General features: G+C 46.9%; 1 protein-coding gene across 4 annotated transcripts in view; it reads right to left on the bottom strand.

Annotated features, from left to right (window-relative positions):
* LIMS1 (LIM zinc finger domain containing 1) overlaps positions 1-17,320 on the bottom strand; it is a 74,298-nt gene that overhangs the window by 36,838 nt on the left and 20,140 nt on the right. Inside the window, exon 1 of one of the 4 annotated variants that reach the window (XM_052773538.1) lies at positions 5,820-5,918. The exons of the other annotated variants lie outside the window; for them this stretch is intronic. The gene's annotated coding sequence lies outside the window, so the exon portion shown is untranslated. Of the gene's footprint in view, positions 1-5,819; positions 5,919-17,320 lie in introns of those variants that run through there. 4 annotated transcript variants of the gene reach the window in all.

Genomic DNA, 17,320 nt, shown 5'->3' with positions numbered 1-17,320 from the left:
TGCTGCAAGTTGCGTTGGTGTGAAGTACACAGCGTTAAAGTTCATGTTTATCTGCATTAACAGCTGCTGTGCTTGGAGAGCCTGTTAGGACAACAGCTTTTACTAAAATGTACTTGGAAACCAGAGCTGCACCAAACCGGTATTATTAAAATTTAAAATCAACGCCACCAGACAGAGCACGTAAATTGAAGGAATACAAGAAGTCCAGACACAAAAAAGAGTTGTTTGTAACAGAGATCAAATCCACCTCAATCTACAGGAGCGCAAGATGGTTAATTTTTTTAAATAGACCTGGGAATCAGCTCCACAGCATCACTATTTTACAGGCTTCTTCAGCAAACTCCAACAGGGGTCTAAGCTGATGTAGAAAAGACTTTCTTGGAGGACTGAGAACAACCTAAAAGCTTTCTACAAGGAGAAATCCAAACCGGACTCCTTTTCTGCCCTTTGGGATCCTCCACCAATGCTCATGAGAGACAAGGTTTCAAATCTGAAATTACTCAAAACAGCCAAACCTTAAGTTCTGAGTATCAAACACACGTTATAAGGGCGTTTTTTGGAGAGATGTTGGAGAATGCAAATGATATTTCACCACTAACTCGCTTAAAGGTTGCCAGAAAGCAACTCGGATGGACCTCGCTCTGCAAGAAGAACTTCCCTAGCGAGTGCCTCCTGCTCCCCACACCCCCTTTTACCTTCCAGCCCCTATCTGCTGTTTATAATTCCTTTTTTGAGAGATTACATTCTTCTTGCGTGGGACGGGGCCACTTGGACCTTTCACATTCCGTCAGGATTTTTGAGGACCGGCCAAGTTACCACGGCTTTTCTTATTACTGGTAACACGTAGCCTTCTTTTATGTCCTTTACTTGGAAGGTTCACTCTTCATTTTCCAGTGCGTGCCTCTTCACTCATGCAACTGACCTTCCTTCCACCCCCAGAGAAAGCTAACATTGCTACTGCAATCTGATGGATAAGCACAGTATTATCAGTATTTTATTAGAGGAAAATATTCACCTATGTCTAAGCAGCAAAAGGTAGAACCTAGACAGAAACTATGCAGTCCTTCATTCATCCCAAGCAATAAATAACTTTTTGTCACGTGGGACAAGGCTCATGCTTAAGTTTTCACTGCAGTTCTACAAAACATTTATCTCGATATACCAGGCCTGATGTGCTCTCTCTTAAATTTGTGTTAAAGTACTGTTGTTCTGGTGACTGTAGGTATTCCGCAGAACTTTGCAATTTAAAAAACTTTTCAGACAGACAGGTTATGTCTGGTTATTTTTCACTGTGCTCAAAGGGATGTGAACAGTAGTCCATGACGTTGGAAACCATGTCACTGAATTTAGGAATAACAAAAAACGCCAAGGACTTCAAATTCGGTACATTTCTTCATGAGTCTGTATTTACAGAGAATGCACGTTAACTATAAAAACCAGAAAAGACAAATTCTAGCTCTCTCATTCCACACAGAGAAGCCTTTATCAATGTGATTGATCTTTTTTCCACTCCAGTGACACATTCTTGTTTTGTTTTTTTTTTTAAACCTTGAACAACCACCAAATTTCAATTAAATATAGTTGAAGATTTTCAAAGCAATAGAAAAAGCTGTTTTCAGGGCAGCATAAGCAGTCAAAAAAAAAAAAAATCACAAGAGCATTACAAGAACAGTTGTTCTCCATCCCCCATCGCTCGCCCAGCTTATCACTGGGATGAGTCTCCACAGGAATGTGTCCAAGGCTTTCTACTATTTCTCGCAAGGTCTGGAAGAAAAAAACTGTTTAAAGCCAAGGAAAAGCCTTGTACGTCAGTGGGAACGCACGGGACTCACTGGAGCAAGCAAAGGAAGGTGGCAATAACCCTTCCGGCAATTTTACAAGAAGCCCCGAAGCGCCCAAGTGATGTGCCGACGGCAAATGAAGCTTTACACCTCTCTGAATTAGGCTGCTGAGGCCGGTCCCCACAGATGGGTTTGGGTGTCAAGGAATAGCGTACCGCGCCTTGGGTCCCTGCTAGGGCAGGCGGGGATAAACGGAAATGAGCGGAAAGAAATCGCGCCACAAATCTAAGGATGCAAGCCTTGGGGAAAAAAAAATTAAAATCAAAGCTTCACAGGAGCCTAAACTGTTGATTCAAGGAGTTAAATAATTAACTAATTACACGTTTCCTTCCTTGTCTAATGTGACTCCAACATCTGTTTTGATGTTTCTTGCCCTGTTCACTTAGCGATCAATCAATCCTGAAGCATGCATATTTAATCTGTGGATTAGGCTAAGTACTGAGGCACTTGAACTAAGTGGACACTGCAAAGCAGCGCTATGGATTTATGTCCATGCTCCAGCTGACCAAGCACCTTTTCTGCAATTTAAATGGTAGTTGCTGGGTTTTTTAAAACCTCTTCTATGGATGCACGTCCCTGCCATACAATGTAAAGTAAAAAAAAATACGTGACAGTGTGCTTAACACTCTTCAGAGCAGCGACGCACTCAACCCACCAAAGTCCTTTGGGATTCAAGGGGGCAGAGGGAAGTTGGGGGGCTGCCGCCGTGAGCATGGGGGTCCCTCCTTGCCCTGGCGGTACCAAAGGCATCGCCACCTCCACCGCAGGTCACCCGTGAGGCTTCGGTGAGGCAAGGCACAGGTCCCTGCTCTCCTTCCAACTATTCTATTGCAATAATAATAAAAAAAAAAATATAAAAGCAAGCACAGGAAAATCTTCTGTCTACCCGAAAGTGGAGCAAGGTCTTTCAGCTGCCTCCTCCAAGCTCTCTGCACACGCTGCCCCCTGAATTCCTAAAATTCAGCCAAAAAAACCCGGCAAAAGGCACATTTTTCTCCAGCACCTGGAATCCTACTTCGGCTGAGCTTTACAATGCCTCCCTCTACTGGGAAAATGATGCCTTATTTCTCAGCGCCAGTATTTCTCTCTACAGCCAGAAGGAGGTACGGATTAACCCACACATGCTTTAATAATTCAGACTGCGGCCAAGTGGAGAGCAGAAAGGAGTGACAGACCAGCAGCTGAAGATCCAGGTTAGCATTATAACTACAAATTTATGCTGTTAATCATACTGTTAATCAAATGGATGATCAATGCATGAGTAGGTGTGCAAAGAAGAAAGCATGTGACACAGCATGAATCAGTTTTGTCCTGCCATTTGTAAATAAGCCTCTTTAAAAAAAGAGTGATAAACAAGCTGACAAGCAGTTGAAAATTTGAAGATAGGTACAATTACTCATATGGGTACAAATACTCATTACTGAACTCCATGGGATAAACATCTTAAAAAAAAAAACAGAGAAAAAAACCCAACACACCAAAAACATGGAGGAAGGGAAGGTTTAAAGCCAGGAAATTCAGAATTTAGATTAATCTTCGTAGCCTAGAACATGTGGAAGAACACAGCTAAGGCACAAACCAATTCCCAAACTGCATTTCTAGATACGGGACCTTCCCTTCAGAATAATTTTTACTCTCTTGGAATTAAAAGCCTCTTCCCAAAAGAGATTTTCAACCCCAGTCAGAAATATGTTTTCTACATTTAAGCACTTTGTTAATGATGCATGAAGACCTTAAGTCTGAAAAAGAAGACTGAAAAGTCTTATTTTTAAACAAGTTGTCTTCTACTTGCACCCTACTACTGTAGATAGATAATATCCAGAATGTTTACTTTACTCTTTTCTAATGGGATAAAATGCCCTTGGAAGTGGGGCTAAAAAGCCCCTGGTAACAGCTGGCTTACTGGGTGATGAAAAGTTCCCCAGTAGATGCCACAAAATGCTGAGGAAGCCTCCACGGAAAAAAAAAAAAAAAGGGCAAAAGCAGAACCTGAAAATGGGTGGCAAATGAATGAAACTGCCCAGAAAGCTGCTGCTCCAGATAACGCAGGGAATTGCCTGCTCTGACGGCCAGGTTTGTGCCCTGAAAGCCAGCGAGCCCTTCCAGAGCTACCGAAAAGCCGACTGAGCCGATCCAGATGGGCAGCCGCTGAGACCTGGTTTTGCTGGAGAGCTAGTGGGAAATCTCGAAACAGGCCCCAGGCTGACTTTGCCCTTTCACTGAAGGAATGCGAGTATTAGGAAGTCTTCATTTTTCTCCAAAACACCACTCATCAGGGTTAAATAAATGCAAACAAAACCACAGCAGCCTATAAACTGCTTCCTCTGTTGACTGCCCAGCAATTATTCTCCTGGCCCGTTTGATTTCCATCTCACCAATAATTTTCAAATGACTAATGCTACATGACAAGTAGAGAAAGAAAAGCCTCTTCTCAAGGTTTAGTGTTCTTTACACTGAAATGAAATGAAACCGCCAAGGACAGAAGATGGCACGTTCCCCTTGCAAAGGATGGAAGATGTCCCGGTGATCCCGACAACGTGCAGGTGCTTGAAGGCACCACCACCTCATGGCACACAACCAAATGTGACCGCCAAGCAGTAGGTGATGCTAATTTACAGCTGTAAGTGCTGGGGTTTTAGAAGGACAACCCAACCCTCAGTTCCCAAGAGGGTCTCGGAGCCCTTCAACAGTGCTGGTATTAAGAAGGATGAGCTGAATGCCAAGGGATGGTCACTTTAGCAGCCCAGAAGAAGGGGGATCTTGGCTGTACGTCTGTGAACATATCACACAGCCACCTATAGTCTGACTAGCATTTCCAAGAAAGGTAGAAAGCAGCAGTTCCTTAGAGGTTATTACTTTAGTAACGAACCAGCCATGTCACCTTTAAAAGTCAGAGACTAATAGTATGACGGTTTCTTGTGTAAAAACTAATGTACTCTCTAGTGCAGAACATACAAAGTAGCTCATGTGTCTAGAAAAATAAAGCTGAATACATGTAAAGACTTAAGAAACACAGGTAAGGTACAATTTTCAGCCACTCAAAAAAAAATCTTAGCTTTTAAGTATATACATTTTGGTTTCAAAGTTATTAATCTGTATCCATGCAGAAAAATCCATCCTGAAAAAGAAATTCACAGTGCAAAGGAAACAAAACTAATTCACCCCAAAAATTGAGAATACTGTAAAATGGAAACACCACCACGCTCCCCTTAATGCTGCAAAAATTACTTTTGTATTCAGCACAAAAAATAAAAATACTTTCTCATATGGATTTTTCATGATATTTTAAAGCACATGAAAAACACACTTAAGAGTCTTAAATTAGAGCAAAGTTCTTAAACCAGAAAAGCACAGCTGCCCTACGGTAAAAGGTTTGCTTCGCTGGAAAAGTGACTGACTTCTGAACATAAAGACTCCCTTAAATCATACCAGAAGCGATACAATTTCTGTAACAGGTTGGCAAAACTATTCCTTCCACTGGAATTATACTTTCAGGTTCAATTATTCCGTTGCAGTGTCCTCTTCCTCAGCCACTGCCAATTATCCTATTGCCCAAAAAACCCCGTCAACAACGGGATATCTTCAAACCGACCACGAATCCCCTGATCTGGGTGGGGACAAAACAGTGTCCCTAAAAACACTCCAGATGAGCAACGGATAAAAAACTACTGGGAATACCAGGACACCTCTATGCATTTCCAGAATGACAAAGGACTTCACTCAAAGCTCTGTTACCGGCGCCACTCGCTTTTAGTAGTTATAAAACCCAGCAAGCAAAACTATTACCCATCCTCTTCCTAATTCCATTGATCACCGTTCCCACGCATGGCTCCCGCTTGCAAGAATTTCCCCGCAAAGGACTAAAAGACGGTACAATTCCTTGCCAGGCTGTCAGCTTAGAAAGCAGCACAATGTGTCCTGGAGCAGACGCGACGCGACAGCCAGACCCTCAGCCCAAGCGAGCGGGTGGACACTTACTGGCAGGGTGCAGCCTCGCTGGCAGCAGGTTCACAATGAACAGCCCTCCCCGTATATAGCTTTACATTGAGTAGTCACTCTTTGCGTGTTTTCCTCGTGGTTATCACCGGTAGTTGTGATAAAATTTTTTTTTTTTTTCAAAAGTGACTTAGCAAACCACTTCCTTCTTTCACCCTGTAAAAAACTGAGGAGGACAAATTCATCAAAGTTCACAGTTCGGCTCCACAAATTGTGTCACGCCAATCCTCTATCCCAAAATCACCAGGGAGAGAGAAGGAAGCAAATCCTGCACTACACAAGAAGGGGTATAGCTTTAGTTATACCATCAGTATTTTTTAAATGACAAAAGTACAAAAACCTGGAGAGAGCAGAGCCAAGAGGGATCACTGGGGTGTTTTCACCTTATGAATTTCCTGACAATTTCAGTCCCTCCGGAAGTATACCTTCATTTGGGGCTTTTTACAGCATTATTCTGGGGACAAAGAGAGAAGGAACAGGCAACAACTCTGTGTGCACAACGCCAGACATCTCGACGAGCGTGACAGGGTCCCAGGTCCTTACCTGGCAAAAGCAAGCCCTGGAGTCACCGGTGGGCCATGGACAGCCGCGCAGGGCCACCCGACCCCCCCGTGAGCACCTCTGTCAGTGCCAAGGGGAGGGGGACAACCCTCTCTCCCCACCTTCCCACCTGCTGAGAAAGGAGGAATACCCTCTGATTTTCTTCTTTCCCGAGACGAAGGCAGCCAGTTTCACTCCCCATCTCCTGGAAGACCTCCGCCATCTCTGGCAACCTCAGCACAGGGCAGGGACTAACTGGGAACAGAAAATACCCACCACCTCCTAGAGCAGCAGGTCAGGGCGATAGACCTGCACGACCGAACAAGAGCTGAGCCGCGTCTCTCTTGCACAGACAGAGGCTCAAACTCCGTTTTCCTAAAGCAATCCGAATCCCTTGCGCACCTCTCCAAAGGCCCCAGGCAATCCTTTGCAGGTTCAAGCAGCAATCTCCTCAAGATGGACAACGTTCCCCCGCCACTTGCTACACAATCAGAGCTGTATCAAGCAGAGCCTAAAACCCTAAAACCTTGCTCACTGCCAGTGATGGGGATGGACAAACAAGGCCACAACCTGACTTCTGCAGGGGACACGTAGGACATGCCTCCAGGCAGAACTTGTCCCCAGCTCTGCTCGTACAGCAGTACAGCTCCAGGACACCTACAAGTGCAAATCTACCCACCGGCGTTTTCCACTGCACGCTCTTAGTGACGTGCCTTTTGGCCTGCTACCGGTTACAGAGAAAGAATTATAAAGGTACAGTTTTCATATTTCATGCAATCCCTTTAAAGGCAGCTTTCTGCCATGTAAGTATTGGCCTGGGCAGAGCAAGCCAATTTTTAAAGGTTTAATATTTTTAATGACAAATATCTAACCCTCATAACACTACTTTACCACTCATTGACAATAATGGTTATGAAGTATGCTTGTAGAGTTTATAAAGGAATTCAAGAAAATGGATATTTTTTTTCTTGGTCACTCGGAAGGGTATTTATTAATTTTTCTGCTTACGGACAGACATAACTTAAAAACAAATACATCCTGTGAAAACATGACTAGTTGTCCTCCATGCTCCCAAGCTGCACAACCGAGCAGGGCCAGCCCCAGATCTACAGCAGCGTTTAACAGAGAAACTGATGTGCTGCTTTCAGACATGGCATTTGTGCTGGCATTTGACCTAAAGGCAATGCAGAAATCTTCTCTATTCAGATATTTAAAACTATACTTGGTGCACTGTACTGTATTTATCTGCAATATTCAATGCATTTTGGTGAAGTCTGGTGCACAATACCTTGCCTTCTTACAAGATTTTTGGCAGACAATGCACATGCATCTCGGTAATCCTTTTTACCTGCTTTCACCGTAGGCACCAAATAATACTATGCCGTACCAACACAGCCTCATTTTGCTTTCCCTTCTCCACCATGTCCCTCCATATCCTGCTTCTTGCTCCTTCTATTTCTGTCGTCAGGCCACTTAACATTATCGCTAACCCTTTTCTGTGGACAAATTAACAATGTAAATTATCTTTCCAAGCTGCTGTTTCCCATACCGCTGCATAGTGCTTCCTCATTTGAACTTCTTATCTCTTCCTGCAAAGGCCCTTCAAGTACAAAAACAGCAACAAAGTTGTATTAAACTTATCACTGGACAGTTACTAACCTAGGAAAAAGAAGGCACCACAGCTTTGTCTCTCAAAATAACGTGGCAGATGTCAAGGTAAGAGCCATTTGTTCTCAAGGACGAAGAAAATCACAATAAACCAGCTGCCGTACAGAATGAAGAGAGGCCTGCTATTGCAATGCATATATTGCTCATATGCCAGCAGTTCCACTTTGATAGGGAGGCAAGGACAGTTTGTTGATTCATGATGACTGTAAAAGTTGCAAGGCTTCAAGGAGAATGCCAAAAAGCATCTGTTAAAAGGGAACCAGGAAAACAAGCATTAACTCTTCAATTAACACTTTTTAAAGCACATTTGAGTCATTTCTTAACCAGTTTAGCCTGGCTACGCTACGTTTTTCAGTTTTGTTCACTTCGCAGTAGTTGGCCCTATTGTAACACCAACCCATTTTCCAAAAGAGCTGTGCTAGAAGAAAACTTGTGAACAAAATGACGGCCGAGGAGGGCAGGACAAGGCCAGCCCCGCAGAGACCATGCTGATAAGCACTGCCAGAGCACTGTGGTCTGCGGTCGCCCGGACCAGGCGTTAGGGGAAATGCAGCACAGAGCCACAGGAACAGCTCTAGACAAAGCCACACCGTCCAGCCGAGCCCATCAGCTTGGTCCTGGCGACAGAGCTTCCAGCATCAGCAGAAGACGGGAGCAGCAGCCGTGGCTCTGCGGTGATGATGAAGCTCCCAAGGTAGAGGAGAGGGGCTGGACCTGTCTAGGCATGAAATTAGACCAGTGTTGTCAAGCAAAGGTTGACTACAGGAGGGAACCATTGCTTCAGACCCCCATTTCCCACAGTATTTTTCTTTGCTCCCGTAGCAGGCCACCATGAACCAGAATAGCAGCACATGGGTGCAGACGGATCTCCAAGACTGCTCCAGGATGCTCAACGCTCTCCAGCTCCTGGCCAGGTCTGTATCCTTCCTCCCTGCTTCAGGCAGCTTGGGTTACCCTCCGCAAAGAGATTTTTGAGGTGCCCGCATTGCCAGGAGCTGGCAGAGCAGCCAGACAGTCACACCCTGCAGCTGTCTGCCTCGCCACCCCGTGAGATCACCATTCCCGGAGCAAAATAAGCAGAAGGAAACACGTACTCATGCCTCAGCTGTTCCCGTTTGCTGAGGGCATACACACGAGGCGACTGAGCTGATCTAGCAGCTCACCGCCACCGCAAGGGCGAAGTCTGGTTCCTTTTCTCTCCTTCTGCTGCTCTTCCTCCCCCCCCACCACACTCCTTCCTCCCCTCACCTCATCCCCAGCCGCAAGGAGCAGCACCCTCCTTTCAGACCATCTCTTGCTCTCATGAGAGCCCTCTCCCAGCCGACACAGCCTGCCAAACCAGCAGAAAGCTGGGTTTGGGGAGCTGGGTTAGTAAATGCAGATACTGCAGAGCAAAGGAGCAGTGAGTGCCATAGCCAGCACACGGGAGCAAGATGCAAGCAGCGTCTCTCCATTTCAGCAGAAGTGAGATGTTCCCTCAGCGTGGGCATCCTGCGCTGGGATGACCGTGGCACAGGACTGGCAGACATGTCCCCTCCTGCCAGGTTTGCAGCAGGAGGTAACACTGCGGGCTGGGGAACAGGGAGCAGGCTGGAAGGGAGGGGAACTTTGTGAAAACGGTATTTATTTAGTGTCTTTTCAGGACCTTGTGATCCCAGCACTCTCAAGGCTTGCAATCGTCTCTCCCAATTCACTGGAATCACTGAAGCACTTGTAATTAGAAGATGGCTTTTGTACATTTCAGAATTCATCTACACATGAACTGCGTGCTTCCAAAGTTAATTAAAACCCTTGACTCATGCTGCCATGCAGAGAGATCGGCCACAGACCTGAACCACCATTTCTCACCCCCCTCGCTTTCCTTCTTCACGCCAAACACTCCCAACAGCTTTTACAGCCGCTGCCTTCAAAGCGATCCCTGCCCGACAGCCTGACAGCATCAGCCTGCAGCCAGGGACCCACCGGCCATGGCCGGGACCCACGCCGGGGAGCCGGGACCCACGTCACTCTCATCGGCAGGAGCAAGAGAGCCGGGATCCCCCTCCAGCAAGCTCCCATTTCACAATACCCCCTCCAAAAACGTGCTGCTGCTCCTGCCTGGCCGAGCCCTGCCCGCCGCTCTCCCCACACATTCCCACAAGTTGTAAAGGTACAGCCTGTTCAAAAGAAGGAAAGGGGAATAAAAAAACAACCAAACCAACCCAAAAAGCCCCTGGGGCTTCCCTTGCACTCCTTCCTTTCAGTGTCACCAAAGCTGCCGTTCAAAGCAGCTAACCCCAGGTCACCAAAGGCTAACAGCAAATTCACTTAAATCAAAGCTGGACCCCTGAAACAGCCTGACTCAGGTTCAGGCAAGAAGTCAAAATTGCCGCCATTCAAATAAGGAAGATAATTTTTATGATGATGGTGGTGAAACCCTGGCACAGGTCGCCCCGAGAGGTGGTAGATGTCCCATCCCTGGAAACATTCCAGGTCAGGCTGGACTGGGCTCTGAGCAACCTGATGGAGTTGCTCATTGCAGGGCGGGTTGGACTAGACGACCTTTAAGGTCCCTTCCGACCCAAACCATTCTACGATTCTATGAAACGGCACCAATAAAAAAAACCTCCTGCTCTCAACCAACAAGAGCACAGAAAGTCAATTCTCTCCTCTTGAACTCACTGCAATATTTAAACACAGCTTTTGAGAAAGTGCTATTGCTACACCTGAGACTGGCCTGAAGGGATGCTCCGGGATGAACTGCATTGCTTGGCTGAGGGTCCCTCGCCAAGAAATGATGTGAAACACCAGCCCCACTGCTAGACCCACTCTCCTCGCCGAGTGGGCAGGAGCAGACCCAGGGACTCGAGTGCCAGGCACAAGCAGACCGCACACCTACCGCGCTGTGGGACTGGAGTCACAGCAGCTGATCGGAGGAAGGATTTGATGTTGGGAGCTGTCAAAAGCTTCCTCTCCTCTAACATGCTTAGGAATAACAGCAGAAAGGCTTGACCTTTCTGCTCGCGTACTGCTGGAAGAAGTGAAAGCAGCATTTCTCTTCTTTAGCAGTTAAACAATGGAATTGGCTCCAAAAACAATAAAGACTACTCGCCGGCTACTTTTTGAATCCCAAAGGCATTAATGTTCATCTGCTTTGAGTCTGCCCGTGGTCCTGGTTAGTGTTAGAATCTCATCTGCAGAGTCCAAAGCTGCATTGACCAGATCCTAACCCCAGGATCTTCATGGCCAGAAAGGGAAGACCCCATGCCTGCCATTCTCCCCAGCCTCCTCCTCTGCAGTTCCTGTGATGGGGGAAGACAAACAGGAGGGCTACATATTGCCCAGTGTGTTCCTTGCATCCTGACATGCGGGGAGACGCGCATACCCTCTTACATGCAGAGAGCACAGCCACGGGCACTTCTCATCCCAAACTGACACACACTCATCAAGGATATGTCAGGGTGTGGGTCCTGTTTTGGGACCTCTGCCTTCACCTACCTACCCTGCTGTACCCATCTCCTTTCTGGCAAAAGAGCACTCGGAAGGAGGAAATGCTGTTTCGGAGAGAAAAGCAATTCAAAGACCCAGGCAGGGCTATTATATTCCTCCCGTTTCACTTACAGAGACTGCAGACACATTAACTCACAACCAAAATAGATTTGCCATCCATGGATGTAGCCCTGTTCCTAGGTTTCAGTAAAGCAGCACGCACCAGCTCGTGGCTGCTGCACTCTTTCCAATCTTCTTCAAGTAGTTTGGCTTTAACAAGGCCTCTCTGTTACCCTCCTCTGGCATGACAACTGCTCTCAGGCTTTTTCAGTAATGAATACACAGTCTCTTCAAAAAAATCTAGGTCGACCCTTCTTTATATTTTACACACAACGCTTCCAAAATAAGATCTGTTTTTCTGTGCAAGCACATCATAAGACATGCTAAGTCTTTTTAACACATCCTCCAAATGGGCCAGCCCACAGCTGTTTGCATTCTCCTTCATGAGTACAACTCTTAGCACTTCTCTTGGTGAAATTTCAAGTTCTTCATCCTGGACCCTCTCTCCAGCCTGCCAAGATCATTTTGAATTCATCTCCTGTGCCCCCCAAGGCTCCTCCAAGTCAAGGACAGCCGCCAACTTCATAAGCCAACTTTCAGCTCCAGCATCCAGGTCACTGATCAAGTTATTGAATGCAAGTGGGAAAGGAGAAACTCCTGCAAGGTGCTGTCAGGAAGGTCCTGGGTGTGTGTAGGGGGGTCCTGTATGGTGGCTCTGTATCAAAACAAGAATTCCTGCCCAAATGCTTCTTTTCAAACAGCTACACACCTCCCTTCTGGCAATTTCACCCAGACTATTATTTCCAAACTGCTACGTGCTTCTCTTGAACAAAGCTAACAGCAGTAGAACTTAGCACTGAGTCCAAACTAACATGTCTTGCAAGGGGATGACGAAGGAATGGGAGGAGGTAGCGGCAGCACTTCTGTGAATGGTCTAGGACAGCAACAAACCAGTAGCAAGAGAGGAGGGGTGGATACACGGAGGAAGAGAAGCTGCAAGGCTTGTGCTCCAACAAAGTTAATCACCATGGCTCTAATTCTAGAGCCTTTTCCTCTTGTTTGCTTATGAAATTTTGTGCGAGACAGCATCAGCAGATACACCTCGTTTATTCCCTCCTGTCTGTTTACGAGGCATGCTCATCTGTCAGAGCTGGAAAATTGGCTGCTTTGAAACGATCTGTTCTCAGCAATCCACATGGCCTTTTTAATGCTGCACTACTCAGTAAGTGCTTACGTATTGACTGTTAGTTACATTCATGCCTTGCTAGGGATCAAAGTTAGGCTGACTGAGCTTTAATTCTCCAGTAGCCTATTTTTGCCACCATTTTCAAATATAAATACGGTGTTCACTCTTCTGCATGTCTTCTGGTGCCTCTTACACGAGCTCTGAAAAAGCATCCCTAATGAGCGTTACAGCAGTCTCCAACAGCCAGGGGAAGATAAACAACATGCAAACTGGAAGGCTATGCCTGTGCAATAGTACAAAAGGACCAAAAGACAAATCTCTTGTGAGAAATTACTTACACATTTCAGCCTGGTTCTGGCTCCGTTCACTGCCAGGGTTTCATTAATGATCTCCCCCGTCCCCGGGGTTATGTGAAAGGGGAAATGAGATAACGCCCAACCCGTCATTCTTACAGCACGCCAGCCCTTTGAGCAGCACTCCGCAGCCGCGCTCTGACTAACACCATCGGTAGCCGCTTTCCTCCCAAACTCGCTGGCGGTGGACCAGGGATCTCCCTCCCGGGCATGCTGCCGCAGACCTGGGGCCAGCTGGCCGCCGCTGGCCGCCCTGCCTTCCTCCCGTCTCACCTCCCTCCCTTTCGCTCTCCGCTGTCTCACCCATCGGGAGTCAGGGATATAAATCAGTCCTTTCCTCCTCTCCTCCTGGTGATACCAAATTAACTTTTGCTTGCTGGTGTCTCAGCAGGGCACTGCAAGGGCTTGCCCCCCTCCCCAGCCTCTGCAGGATGACGGCAGCGGCTCGGTTTGTGAAGAAAGCCCACGCACCCACTGCATCAGGGGACGTTTACTTTGTCTTGGAATCTCAGAGCCACCTCAGGGTTCTCTGGCTGAAGGATCAGCCAAGATAATGCCTGTCTGGACTTGCCCACCCGGTCAGGGCTGGACCACAGAGCAGAAGAGAGAATTGGGGCATAAATGCTTGCCCCAACCTGAGTGAAAACTCAGAAAAACCTACCCGCTGCAACGAATGGATTTCTTTCAAGAGCAATTTGCTTGAAGCCCAGATTAAGAAGCTGCACGGAATTATGTTACCTGTGGCAATCCTCCACGCAGCTATGAGCTTCTGGGTTACTGATAGACTGTAGCATTAAAAAAGTTCACATTTAAGAACACTACTAGAGGAATAAATTTAGGCAGCAGCAGAAGGAAAAACAAGTTATTACATATCAGACCAGTGAAGATGAGCTCAGTGAAATGGCTTAATTGTTTGGAGGGGAAAATACAGTGAGTCACCCTTTAAAATTTCAAGTGTTCTCAACACAATCTCTCACAAGACTGCAGAGTACTTTGAAGACTCAGAAAGAGACTGCGGGCTCTCTGATTCAAATATCCTACCTACGAATAACTGTTTTGATTATTGGACTTCCTTCACATTATCAGCTGGGTCCCCGGTTTCTGTGTCTCAACATGAAACTACCTTGAAGTTTTTTATGACATACCGGCTGGCATATTTGCATACTGCACAAGCAACAGAAATTATTACCACATATGTGCAGCACTGACGACTTCTGTGCTCACCATTTGCCCTCCCACCTCCCACCATGCTGCTTTCCTGTCCTGCCCTTCTCCCACCCTATTTTGGGAGACAGAGAAAATGAAGAGCACAAAGACTTATATAAGAATTAATCTTCTCCAGGCAGAGGGACTTTCTAACCATCTGGAAATACATGCAACATTGCACTCTGAAGGCCATAATAGCCTGAAGTACTTTTATTCACAGGACAGCCCTTTCTTAGTCCGCACGTCTGTCTTGCATGTCAGTGCAGTAACCCTCAAGAACTCCTCCACCCCTTCAGGTCAACAGCACTGGGGTCATGCATCTGCAGAAATCATCCCAGCATCGCATCCAGCTCCCCTTCCGTCACCCAGGCAGATTGCCGGTCCCTGCCCACCCTCCCCTCCTTCCTCAGCACCCTCCTCCTCCCACCCACTGGCTTACCCAGGGACTTGCTTTCCCTATCACTGCTTTCACAGTAGCACAGCCGGAAGGTGCAGCATTATGTGCAGCAACAGAGAGGCAGAAGCATGTGCTGGATGTTTAAGCCTGTAAGGAGCAAAACAATACCCTTCAGAAGATAAAACCGAAAAAGCTTACCTGTAATTATTCACCATTAAAGTTTTGTGTTTGACCCTACAAGCATAAAGCTTTGGTGTAATTACTACCACCAATTGCCGAGAGCGCCAGTCTGTAGAAAGTCAGTAGACATATTGCACACATTTTAAAGCTCTTGCGATTAATTCTGCTTTATGTGACAGTAGCTACGCAATAACTTTCCAAGCTGGCACCATCATTTGATTCTTTTGGGTTTTTTTCCCCAGCAAAGCAGGGCAGTCATATCTGCAGGAGAAGCTGAGGCACTACTCCATTCTGCTGGCTGTAACAAAAGCAATCATTAAGGGGAAACAAAAATACCTTCATTATAAATCGAGTTCAATCACCCTACTGCTTCATACTGAATAATAAATTATAATGAATTAATTTAGCATCAATGCTTTTTTTGTTTTTGCAATTCCACCCGGGGAATATTAAACACACTGTAATCCCAAAATTGTATTCCTCTTGCAGTTTCGCCTGATTTTGCTTATTTTCGGTAGGAAGAAGGGGGTGTCAAGGCAGGGACCCATTCCCCAGATGACTAACTTCTTTACACATCAGTCCTCCACTGACTGCTTCCCTTTACTGTGTACAGATCTGACTCTAGTGTTTGAGCATCTCATGGTCCTTAAACTATTTGCCCTCAAGCACTCCTGTAAGACAGAAGGTGGTGCAGGGCTCAGCCATGGAGATGGGACAGAGGCAACACCACTTATCAAAGGTCCAGGAGTGGGAGATAGGGCAGCGCAGGGGACCAAATCCCACTCTGGGCTTGCATCCTCACCTCAGACCACCTGGAGCCTGGACATACACTCCAGCAGAAAGGCTGTTTAGTTAAAAAGAAAGGAAAAAAAAAAAACAGATTAGTTTAACTTGAGCAAAAGGGAAGTATTTCAGGGCTCTCGAGCTCGTGAGCAAAGCACTCATTAGCCGTGCAGTCGGATTTGCAGCCTGTCTGCCAGCCAGGCTGGGGGGCTCTGGCATTTAAGAGCCAGCTCTGAAAGCGCTGGCTGGGGACGCAGCTAGAGAGGGGATGTCCATCTGTCCCGCTCCTTTTCCCTACTCCTTTGCCTGATTTTTTACACCAGGCGGTGTGAAGAGAAGCAAATCGCTTCCCTTCTGCCAGCCACCCCCTCGGGCACCCGCGCGGCGGCCATAAGCACGAACCCACGGTCATAACTCCAAACGGGGTGAAGCTGGAGGTTCACCCAAAGCTCATCCAGCTGCCACCAGCAGCAAGATCCCGCTCCCGTTACTGTGCCCCGCCAGAGACCATCCTCCAAAATGCCTTGGCAGGCTCCTGCTTTCTTCATTTTTGGAGAGGGTGGGGAAGAACTGCTCCAAAAGAAAAGGAGTGGCAGGATGGGAGGAATCAGGGTCTGGAGGCACAGCGGGTTGGACGGGTAGGGATGCCGCCTGAGTCACCTCACCTCCGTGTTTGCTGCACCCTGCCAGCCGTGCAAATTTCGGCCCTACGCTTGCTCCCCCTGCTTTAAGTCACCCCGCTGCCAGGCTGTGCCCCTTCGCCTTTCCTTCCCTTAACTAGCCTCGGTAAACTGAGCATCAGATACCAGGCATTTCACTTTAGGAGAAGAAAACAGCCAACCAGCTCCCATTCAAATAAAAAAGAAGAGACCACGTGGGTGCATTTCAGTTAATTGCATTGGAGTGGCAGGCTGCAAGCACGCTTCCCTTTCAGCCGGCCCCTTTCATTTACGTCTTCTGTGGGAGAAGGGGTGGTATTCAGCCAAATTACCTGGGGGATTCATTTCATTACACAGTGTCTAAAAGCTAGGAGGAGGCTGTATTTGCAGAGGGCTGAATTTAGCAGAGCCATCATCAGGTGGCAAATAAGAGGATTTTCTATCTATCTGCTAGAGCTGTGGTCTCCAAACTATTTTGATCGCGTACCTCTACCAGTAAAGAAAGTTTAAGCGCACACTCCCAATATATGTACATTTATTTATTTATAAATTCTGTGCACGTACTACTGAAGTCCTACCATTTTCTTCCTGCACCCCAATGCATCATCCTGTGCACACACACCCCCTTTGGAGACCGCTGTGCCAGAAAACATGGTGACAGTGGCCGCTTGGTGCCAGAAGCAGGACGCTTATCAACAACTAGCTGACAACTGCCGAAACCCAAGCGCTCAGTCTGATGCCAGCTAAATAGATTTACAAACAAGTGGTGAAGGAGACAGGAAAGGAAGACCAGAGAGGGGTAGCAGGGGGTCATATCTTCACATACTCCCTATTCCCTTTTTTATTTCATCTAGTCTTCTCCAAAATGCTCGTCCAAGGAAAGTTGTCCCCAGACAGCCCCGCCACAGCCTGCTCTCTGTGGCGGGGACTAAAATAAGGATCACATCAAGTTCTACCCTTCTACAGTTATACCTGGTCAGGAA

This window comes from Harpia harpyja, chromosome 22 (assembly GCF_026419915.1).
Source record: "Harpia harpyja isolate bHarHar1 chromosome 22, bHarHar1 primary haplotype, whole genome shotgun sequence".
NCBI lineage: Eukaryota > Metazoa > Chordata > Aves > Accipitriformes > Accipitridae > Harpia > Harpia harpyja.
This window is presented reverse-complemented; position numbering and strand designations above follow the sequence as displayed.